The sequence below is a fragment of the Rhea americana genome, unplaced genomic scaffold (genome assembly GCF_003343005.1).
Source record: "Rhea americana isolate MKP2758 unplaced genomic scaffold, rheAme1 scaffold_55, whole genome shotgun sequence".
Taxonomy (NCBI): Eukaryota; Metazoa; Chordata; class Aves; order Rheiformes; family Rheidae; genus Rhea; species Rhea americana.
Window position 1 is genome coordinate 5,287,692 of NW_028186701.1, and position 11,555 is coordinate 5,299,246.

Here is an 11,555-nt window from a genome sequence, read left to right on the forward strand (position 1 = left end):
TCCTGTAACAGAGACCCTCAGTCAGTCTGCAGAGAGCATATTGCACAGCAGCAAACGTCTTTTGCTGTTTAGCCAAGGACATAGAAATAACCTCTGTTTTGTTAAAAAATGCACTCCATCTTAAACATTTTTGTGGGTTAGATTAAAAGATTCAGATGACAAAGTCACAATGCAGCAAACAGTATGTCTCTGACTTCAGAGAAGTTGTTCCTGTGTCATCATGACACAGTATCAACCCGTGATTCCCAGGAGTGCAGATACTCCACTAAAGCTGCTAAGAATGAAGTGAGTAGAGAAAGTATTGTTATTATTTGTCTTGAATTTTTTTATTGAGTTGGAGCTGGTTCCTTTGGTTCTTTAGCAACTATCGTCAGTGCCTTGCAATGCTGTTGAAGCTTTTGTCGTCTCATTGTTGTAGCGTTTTCTGTCATAATAGAGTCCTGGAACAATATTATATTTAAGAAAAAATTATTATAAAATTCCAGGCAAKAGGTCCTATTATACCAAGGAAGATCACAGAAATACTGTTTGGATTTTATTCCTTTCTTATAGTGGGTTCTTGCCTCGTGTGGTCTGTACAAGCTGTCAGGAAATAAGTATTGTTTCACATGAACAACAGAAACAAAGCATGCAAGAAGAGATAAGGTGGAACCCAGTAACAGCTTTGAAGGAATATGTCCCCTACCGAAAGCTATAGGTAGGTCTGATTTGTCCCAAATTCCTCCAGCTTTTTAGTATTGGATTTTCCTTAGTGGTACAGGCTTCCCCACTGGGACTGGGTCTCCTTGTGTTATCCCTTTCAGCCTGCTAAYACTAGACCCCACCAAGTGAGCACTCAAGCTTTGCTCATTCTCTGGTTTGTCCTTTCAGGATGAGTAAGTGGGAGGCCAGTTTGAAGCTATTGTCCCCGTAATGCAAATGTGTGTACCAAACTTCTGCTTGGATTATCTTCTCATACTTCTACAGCAAGCACCATGTCAAGAAACAGGTGGAGCATATAATATCGTAAAATGTTACAGGCAGCTCCAAGACGATATATGAAAGGTCAGGCCAAGCATCTGATTATTCTGTTATATTCTTCAAGATGTCAAATGAATTAATCAGTCTTTTTATTACAAGTCATTAATTCAATTGCAGAAACTGATGAACTGCATTTATCTAAAATATTTTTGGAACAGCTAAAGACGATTTTAACTTTCTCTAGTAACATCCTTATGTTTATTGAAATACACTATATATACTTGAACTCAGATGAAACATGAGTGCAACTTTATTTTTCAGAAAAAATAAACAAGTATTTTTTTGTATAAACTGATAAATTCAATTGTTTGAGGTAAAATTTATTTTCTACTAATGTATAATGCCAACACATATTTTCTACTTCTATTTGTGTGAAAATGAAGGCATGAATAAATTTGTAGCAGTTTAAATTGACTGGAAAATTTGTATGTAATATTGCCAGAAGAAGTCAGGTTACAGATTAGTTAACTATTATCTTGCCATTTTATTTATAAAGAGAAATACAAAACAAGGTGTTCTTTACTCAGGAAAGAACTGGAGTTTATCATAAACAATGGTTGTTTAATATTTGTTGTGCATCAGCTAACAATATACCAAGATCTGTATGTATCTATTTATCTGTCCAATCTTCAGATGGCAAAATGAATCTAGGAGAGTACAACCACATTTATACTGTATACAAACTGAAGTAATGTGCAGAATCTAATATGGAAGGAATTCAAGATTTCAGGTCTGCAGGATGTATCCTGCTGGCTAATCCAAACAGATAAAAAACAGATCTGGGGATTCAACTGCCTTGAGCCACCCAGAGCACATACAGTGCATCAAGCTGGACTTTATCGCCACCTCTCACCCTGGGCTAACAGGAGACAGTATTATCTCCTTCAGCAGTCCAATCCAATGTTCCGGATCCCTGAGTCCTTTGCTTCAGAGCCAGGCTTTTTAAAGYATTTACATGCATAACTCCCTTTAACCTCAGAGGGTTTCATAAGGTAGGCACCAAAGCACCTTAACCGTCTCCTTTATCAGTGTTTTTGATTGAGAAAGGTAAGTTTGGATTTGGCTCATGAGTCAGTAACTCTTCACTAGCCTGTTTTTTCTTACTATTTTTGCTATTTATTTGTCTTTCAGTAGTAGAGCATGGAGAACCCCYGGCTGCAACAGGAGCTAGCAAATTCTGGGTGAGATAGTTCCTCTCTGAAGATCACTGCCATTTCTACATTTCCCCCCCAGGAGCAGAGCAAGGATTAATTTAATCTATGTTTATTTAAGATTGGCTGTGCATTGCCCCAGGGCACTGRCTGGCTTGCGGCCAGGCATGGACAGATGTGCGCCAGAGCTGACTGCAGGCTCCTCACCTTCTGAAAGCTGGGTTTCTACATGCTTCACAAAACCAAGGGCATTGAGGACCCCCCAGGCAATCAAAAGGCACCTAGCAGGTGTCTGTGGTGCTGTAAGGACCTTGCAGAAAGGACATAAGGTTGCAAAGTCCTTTCTCTCTGGACTAAGCAYGGCTGGAGTCACAAACAGGAGTAAAACAACCCAGAAAGAAGCTCCTGCTAGGGCTGGCAGAGAGAGAAAAACCTTCTGAAGCTGGGAAAGGGAGAGATCTCGTCCAGGGTTCAGGGTGCTTCTTTCCTCTGCGCTGACTTCAACCATCCTCTGGAGATGGAGACCAGAAGAGAGGCAGGAGAAGGAGCCATGTCGTGTCTTGCTTCCTGTGTGGTTTCCTTTCCTTGCCCATCACTTTCGTTATCCAGAATTTACTTTTCTGMTAGTCTACTAATGTTAGCTCAGCAGCTCTGGCACTTTCCAAAGACACTTAGAGACCTTAGCCTCACGCTAGAGTTTTTTCTCCAGTCCTAAACACCATCTGTGTAAACCTCCCAGCCCTCTTTCTGATGAGAAAACTGCTAYGTTTTCAGGTATAACACCCAGGTGGTAAATAGCAACCAAATGGCAATTGCAGAACACAAGATGTCTGGTCTCTCTTGTGAGAAAAGCATGAGCTACTACTAAGAGCACCTACCAGAAGCTTGCTAGTACTTCAGCCACAGTGAGACAAACTCAGCTTTACTGTCTACCATGAGGAACCTGGCTTTGGAGAAGTTTATAAAAGTTATGAGGTATAAAAYTGGCATGCTTATTAATCATTAATATTTGTAAACATTTCCTTCTCCAGGCAGTATTTTACTACTCCCTATAAAATTCCTTTCTCTGAGGCATTGCTATTCTGGAAGTGTCTTTGCCCTACTGGGAATTGTTTTGTTTTCTTTATTTGTTCCCTCTCTTCCGTTGTTTCCTAGTAGATAGTATTCCAGYTGATTTCTTAGGGGACCGTGACATGTGCTTCAGCCACATGAAACAGCCTGAAATGGCGACACCAACAWGAAAAATACTCTGAGAAATGACCCATGCAAAAGGAAGGGAGAAGCTATTCCAAATTTCCAGGGACAACAAAGATGTGWCTCAAGCTATATGCAAATAGCCGTTCCCAGTGCGGTGGCAACTCTGGCAACCTCTACAACCTGAGATCTGACAGGACAGTCCCACCACACACCCGTAAAATCCTGCTGGATCCCATCCAGGTTCATATTTGCCCTTCATTTACCTGTAACTGGCTGTGGTCATTCTACAGTATTTTACTACCTCCTCCCTAGCAGCACGGGTAGTACAACAGTAGGCACCAGCATTCCCTTGACCAAGGGCATCCCAAACTCCTGTCCTGGCCCTGGTGAAAAGGAGGAAGGTTCCTGAGTGGTGCTACAAACTCTGTGCTACACGCATATTACTATAACTCCTTACAGCCAGAATTGCTCTGTGACCKACTGTTAGTCTTCCAACAGAGTCAAAAAACTAGTTCTGAATATAGAAAATTGACTYCTTTTGGGTTGCCCAAAACCAGAAATATTGAGCACTTCTATTGCTTCAAGTTTGTGAAACTGTATTTAGGTGCTCAGATAGAAAACATTACTGCAATGCAAAGTATTATTTTTCTCTCTTTAGTTCTTCTCAGATATAGTTTAACCACGAGTGAAGAGCCCACACAGATTAGCTTGTTGTTTTCATTTTAATATCATTTTTGGCCTCCTCCTCTCTGAGAAGACAAATTTAACTTAACAGTTCCCAAATAATCATTGTGTACACAAATTCAGATAAGTGTTCTTGCAGAACTTCACCTCCTTCTAGTTATCTCTCAGCCACAGGAGTAAGGCCCTCTTTGGCAGCATAGCAAACGCTAGATCTGCTACTGTCTTTTGATGAAATATGTTGAGTGAAAGTATATATGAATGCTGACTGAAGCAATATTTTCAGGATTATTTATTACTATTCTCTAGAAAGAAAGAAAGAGCTAGGTCTCCCTAGAGATTCAGTAGACATGGAATGATTCTAGCAAAATCTGTTCATGAGTGAGTCTACTTTTAATAGTGAAAAATCAGCAAGCTGAATTTTACATCTTCATCCCTCCATCCTCCATCCAAAATATGCATAAGCTCCACATCTCTGCTTTTTCACTGGGGAAAGGGAGTGAGAGCACCAGGAGAGACATATTATGTGGGGAGAGGATTTCTTAGGGCAGGTGTAAAGGGAGATAAGTTCTCCTTCACAAGTCCTGGGGGATCAACTCTTACTTGTCTGTTTTGGAAAGGAGAGATGACCASAAAATAGATTCTAGCAGGTTTTTTTGCTTATAAATACCTGCATATTGTCTTCTCACTATAGCTATGATGGGGCTGATATTTAGGGGAACAGCTAAAGACTTTTCTGAATCCAGGAATGTCTAAGRGTCTCCAAGATAGGCTGGTACATTAATAATTAGGATTCCTTTCTTTTTATCACTAYGTGAAACAGAACATGCTCTGGTGTCTGGAAAGTATCTTTGGGAAGTTGCAGTTCACACTGGCCTTCTATTCTATTTTATCCCTCTATCATCCTGACTAAGCTAAGCTGATTTCCAGCAGTTTCTCGTGTAGAGGGAAGATAGTTCATAGAATTTATAGCCTAAAAAAATACAATTTACTGTGCAGAGCAATTGGAGAAATTTGGAACATTATCTTACATCACACAGCATAACAGGGATAGCATAACCTGGCAAACAGAACTGGAAAGTAGTTAAAATACCTTTAGGTGAGATTCATTTGCACTGCCAGCAGTGTGATAAGGTTGCATCTGAAGAGCAAAAAGGTTTTGCTTTATCAATAAAAAAATATGGGCTTTTATTTAATAACGAGGGGCAAGGAGCTTCCCCCAACCATAGAGTTTGCTGTACGTAGTGTGCACACAGACAAACTCAGGATGAATTACCCAGGAAAGTTCAGCTGTTAAAAAMTTCAGAAGAATTGGGAATGTGGAAAGATGTGGTGAAGAACTGCAACTGGAATTGCATGGACTATTGCAACTTCATGATCGTGTTCATTTAGAAAACAACTTGTCTCTGGCTATTTTGAAAATACTGCCTGATAGCTGACTTCCATYCTTTATTTCCAAAATATTAATGTTCTGTTTCTTACTTCATAAAACTTTCCATCTTTATACATATGTTTTTCTCTTTTCTCTCCAGAAGAGATCTATGTTACCATTCCTTCAGCTCAGGAATGTATGGGTATCAGTTCAATGATAATAAGTAAATGTAACCTGCTAATAACTAAAACTTCACATCTAGACTCATAACCATCTGAATACTGAAAARGAAGCTTTGCTTCTACAGACTATGGTTATGTGGGAATTATGGAAAACTCAGTTCTTAAGTAGATATTTAGTCAAAGTGGGGTTTTTTGTTTATATCCAACATTTTTATGCTGTTACCTCTTCTCTGTAAATAGTGTGAGTAATGCCAGACTGTTGTAAATGTCTTCTTCCTATTAATGTCAGGAGGTTAAATGCATAAAGTGTATTCCATCAGAACACCATCAGAAAAAGATACCTTTTGTATCTGATTAAATATGTGATTTAAGTTATCAAATTTTAAGAGTCTAAGGTTCCCATTTGGTTGGTAGAGAGAGGTAAATACTCCCACAGAACTAATTAGAGCAACTAAGTAAACAATATGAATGACTCCTCAATGCCTCTAACTCAAGTAATGAAGAAAAATTACTTTCCTAGAAACATGTTTCTGGACTAATTTATAAACTAAACATGATTTTTTTTCTACTTTGTACTTATTCATGATTTGCACTTTTGTATATGCTCTCCTCTAGATCTAACAAAGTAAGGTAGGCAGCAGAAAAAGCAATTCAATAGTCAGAAAACACACTGGGGAAAGAAATTTTGGCTGAAACTATTTAAACGCACAGTGTGGGCACTGTGACCTTATTCTCTGCCCAATGAAATCCAAGCTCGCCTCATTAGTTAGACCTGAAAATTAGTAGCTACAAGTACCTCAGAGAGTGTAATTTTGTAGTACTGCTTTAAACTGAAAAATTGAGTAATTTCATTTGTGAGTGCATGGTAGCTCTCACTTGGTTCATTAAATAGGGAAAGGAACTTCTCTCCAATGGTTCTGAGTGCAAGCAGAAATGTAACTGCCTATGAAATACACTTGTCATTACTGGGAGGTGCAGAGGTCAGAGCTTAGTGAGAGGGACAAAGCATCTGAGGTGCCATGGACCGATTGAGCAGAGGATGATTAAAAATATCTCAGGAGATATTTTCAAGTCCCCTTGTGTTTAATAGCCTGAACAGTTAAATTTCTGGCTTACTATAGAAGCCTGTAATCAGTCAGGAATAGGAGCTTGTGGAGAGAGATGGAGGCTGAACAGAAAGAACAGAGGTAGAAATAAAAAAACCTATGAGGTGAGGCTGATACCCCAGAGGGCTGAGCTGCCATTCAGGGGGACCTGGACAGGCTGGAGAGATGGGCAGAGTGGAAACTCATGAAGGTCAACAAAGGGAAGTGAAGGGTCCTGTCCCTGGGGAGGAATAAGCCCAGGCACCAGGACAGGCTGGGGGTCAACGGGATGCAGAGCAGTTTGGCAGCAAATGCCCTGTGGGTGCGGGTGGACAACCAGTTGACCACGAGTCAGCAATGTGCCCTTGTGGCAAAGGCAGCCAGTGGTCTCCTGGGCTGCGTTAGGCAGGCATTGCCAGCAGGTGAAAGGAAGTCATCCTTCCCCTCAACACGGGTGCAGCCACGTCTGGAGTGCTGGGTCCAGCTCTGGGCTTCCCAGTATTAGACGAATGTGGACATACTAGAGTGAATTCAGCGAAAGGCGACAAAGATGTTTAAGGGACTGGAGTATCTCTCATAGGAGGAGAGGCCAAGAGAATTGGGACTGTTCAGCCCAGAGAAGAGAAGGCTCAGGGAGGATCTGATCCATGTGAACAGATATTTGATGGGAGGGTGTAAAGAAGGCAGAGCCAGAGTCTTCTCAGTGGTGCTCTGTGACAGAATAAGAGGCAATGGGCTGAAACAGAAATACAGGACATTCCATGTGAATGTCAAAACCCCCACTTTTTTACARTGAGGGTGGTCAAGCCTTGGAGCAGGTTGCCCAGAGAGGCTGTGGAGGCTCCATCTTTGGAGATATTCAAGGCCTGACTGGATACAATCCCGGGCAACCTGCTCTAGTTTTCAGCAGGGAAGTTGGACCGTGTGATCTCCAAAAGTGCCTTCCCACCTTAACAATGTATAAAAATATGGTGAACCATTTTGCCCTACTATGTGATGAGCTTAGGAAAACAATATATTTTGATTCGAATGCATAGCAATTTGTCCTGTTTAAAGTCACGGTGTTGCTGGACACTGCAAGTTAGTTCGTGTGAAATACCAACTTCCATAAGCTAGGTTTAAAAACAATATTGCAGATTGAAAATGTACTAGCTGATCTAATAAAATGTATTATTGATACCATAAACATGGTCTTGCTCATCTCTACATGGTTACTATTCAAAATTAAATGACAATTCTGCAGCAGGAGTTTTATGTGGGGATAAAGCTTTTTAATTGTTCCTTACCTATTCACATTTTTGAATGGCTGCTAATGTCTTTATATGGTGGCAAATAGATGAGAGATATTGTTCTTCATTAGTAGCAAAGCATATTATAGGAGAGGTACATTTGGAAAGAGCTATCCTGGAAACTGGCTGTCCTTCTTCAACTGGAAAGGAAAAAATCCTCAAACTACAGCCACTGAGGCATTGTAGAAATGGCATCCATTCTCCTGGGTATAATTTATACAAGTTAAAAGCTTAAAAATAGAAAACAAATAAGAATTACTCATAATATATGAAAGAGAGAGAGACTGCACTGTTTTGGTTATGATAGTAACTTTTTATTTCTCAAACCATTTTGGGATCCAGTATTATATTTTTTGAAACTATTTGCAAATCATTAGCCTGCTATATAGCTAACAGAGCAAAACACTATATTTAGGATGATAAAATCAACAGCACTATTATAATAGAAGTGTTTCTCATTTTAACTCTTTACCTACAATAACACCCCGCCCTAGGCAGCACAGGGATCGCTTGAACAAGTTCGTCACTGACGGACCTTGGTTTATTTAGCCTTGAGAAGTAAGTTTGGCTTGGGGAGGGAGAGTATTTAATTGCTGTCATCAACTACCAACAGGGAGGTTGCAAAGGAAAGAGTCAGACTCTTCTCAGGATGCACAGCAGAAAGCCAAGAGGTAATGGTCTCAAGTTGTAGCAAGGGAAATTCCAATCACACATTTTAAAAAAAAATACGCTCCCAGTGGGGATGGTGAAGCATAGGACTGGGGCTGCCCTGGGGGACTATGAGATCCCTGTCTTTGGAGATTCAAATCTCAGGCTCTGAGCAGCCTCATACAGCTTTGAAGTCAGCTCTGCTCAGAGCAGGGAGTGGCACTAAATGACCCCAAGTGGCACTTCCAACCTGAATTATTCTATGGTAGTACTGTATAATTCTAACTCAAATATTGCTTATGGACCCCAACCCAATAAATCTTTTAAAATAAATGTAATAGAAACAAGAGAGGAATATCATTGTTTTATTTGCTCGGTTTAGTCATGAAAGATATAGATAATAYGAAAATTATTGACAAGTTAAAAAAATAATAGCTGTAGTTGCAGTTCTATTCTTTGGGAGACGTGTTTTAGTGTTCTCTTTTTGTCCTTTTACAAATGCAAGCTCTGGGAATTTACATGATGTTATTTAAAATGACACTTCAGTTTTTTTTTTTTTTTAATTCAATTGCCTATTATCACAATAAGACTATCAAGTCAAGAACCATTATTTATACGAAATACATGACAAGATRAAGTAGTTTACTCTATGTTCTCTCTTAGATATTTTTATCCTCCACATCTCTTTCTTCAAGATGCTATTGAAACTAGAAGACAAACACTTTGGATGATGATAAATGGGAACGGGAACAAGGCACTTGATCTGTAATTTTATGGAAAAATTCCATTATTATTTAGAGATTCCTGGATGGATGAAGGCCTGAAAAGTCACCTGGTAAATGATGTTTTGAAAAGCAACTACAGGGCTGTCACTCTATAGCTTGAAGTCACAAGCAAAAAATGGCTTATATAGAAGAAAAAGCCCTTTTTTTCTGAGAAGATAGGAAGGCTGACAGAACCTCTGCTATGGCTGAGGAATAAATGAATACAGAAGAAAATAGTTACAGAACCCATTACAAGATGAAATTATTAATATTAACTGTAGTCAAGARTCAGAATGGTGAATGAGGGAAATATACTGGAAGAAAAAACTGAATAAATCCAAGAAAGACTAYATGAACTTTACTTGACTCTGATAAATCTTTCTGGCAGCTTTCAAATATCTGTGGCAATTTGTATGGAACCAAATGGAAAATTAAGCAAAGACTTTATTCCTTGCATATTCAAAAACTGATAATAATTTCTTTTGGTGTTTTATTATTGCCGTAGATTACATTTCTTGTATACTACTTGAATGGAACCCTTTTGACCATGGAAGGAATCAAAACAGCTTATCTGAAGCTCTGATTAATAAAAATCTCCCTTTGTGTGGAAGTGTTGCCTAACTTTCAAAATGGAAATTAAAAACCTGAATTTCGCACCTCCGAGTCTTTCATGTAAACAGTTGTTACTGCTTTCAAATGCTCCATGGACAAACTGGAATTGCATGAGAGGGGACTCATCTGGGACCACTAATCTTTTTGCCAGTGATTTAAACCTAGTGTACGTTAGGAGTCATTTCTTCTAGTTCTTTTCCAAAGTATCTCAATTTTCAATGGCATGCATGTCCAATAATTTCCTCGAAAGGATGAAATTCCCCCAGTGCGATATTGGTACGTTTATATGGAAATGAGGAGCCTGGAGTAGGAAGGGAATCTACTGGAAGCAGCCAGATATCTGGCTGAGAAGGAGGCTGAAATAGATGTAATTTCATCACCCAGAAGTGCAATGTCCATGCTGCAGCCAATTAGTCTTGYTCCTCAGAACTGGGAACACCGCATCTACCAGCTTCATGGTGAAAAAGGCAAACTCACACTGGCAACAGAGAGAGCCTGAAAACCTAGTGACTTACKAGCATTCTGCTCTAGTGAGAAATACACACGATGCCGGCTATCTTGTCAGAGAAAAGGGCTGGCGATGCTGACTGAAATCTGAACCATTCAAAGGAGGGCAAATCCTGCATCCTGGAGCTGCAGGTTCCTGTCTGTATCATGCAGCCAAGACTGCAGTACCCAGTTTGTTTTGSTGGGCAAACACACAGAGGATGGAGAGCGCACTGGTGCAGCAAACAGTTAGCAATAAAGTAGGACAGACCACAGTGCAGGGCACAGGGCACAGGCAAGCGCACCGACTAGCACCTGCTTACACGTAACTGGCCTTTTCTATCCCCTTATCCCTCTATATTCCCATGCTTATTCCTTCTCAGTCCATCTTGATCTCTCCCCGTGGTTCTTCCCCTAAACACTGCATAATAAGCTTCACACATTCCCACAGTCCTGTCTAAACTTCCTGTAATAAGCTTTAGATAGTGYGACAATCCCCCTGAAATATCTCAAAATAAATTTGCTCTTTCCCATGAGACRCATGATAATCTTGTTTTTCTTCTTCTTACCAATACTTTTCTTAAAGCCGTTATAAAGTTATGGCTGAACCTTTCCAAAGTTCACATGGGTGGTTGCACTTGATGGTCTATTACTCAGTTTCTTCAGGTCTGTGTATCTATATGTTCAATTTGTTGCTTTTCCTGTTTCTCGTCTTTGTCTTTTTTTGCTGATTAGCCTTTAATCAGATATCCCTGCAAGGTAAATATTAAGAGGACAGAGTCTTAATGTTAAATGAGCTACAGACTGTCAAATTTGGTTTAACCCTTCGGTTAAGCCAAACACGTGGCTTGGAAGATGATTCTTTCAAGGAGCTTGGCAGCTCATTCTGACTTGCACTCACTCCAGCCAGGGAAGCTGAGCACTGGCCATGACARGATGTTCTACCTTCAGGTGCTGCTGGTGAAATTGCAGCTCCACATTGCTAAACCCTTTGAACACAGCTGCTGTAGGACCCAAACTCCTCCTGTAATAACCTGGTTTGCCATGGGCACTTTGAGTGGCACTCAA

At 40.0% G+C, this 11,555-nt stretch overlaps 1 long non-coding RNA gene across 1 annotated transcript; it reads left to right on the plus strand.

Moving 5' to 3' along the window:
- The first annotated feature begins 1,338 nt into the window (after nt 1-1,338).
- On the plus strand, nt 1,339-11,025 carry LOC146588023 (uncharacterized). Its single transcript, XR_014897533.1, has 2 exons — nt 1,339-3,146; nt 9,289-11,025. It is a non-coding gene; the product is annotated as an uncharacterized LOC146588023 (long non-coding RNA).
- The last annotated feature ends 530 nt before the right edge of the window (nt 11,026-11,555 follow it).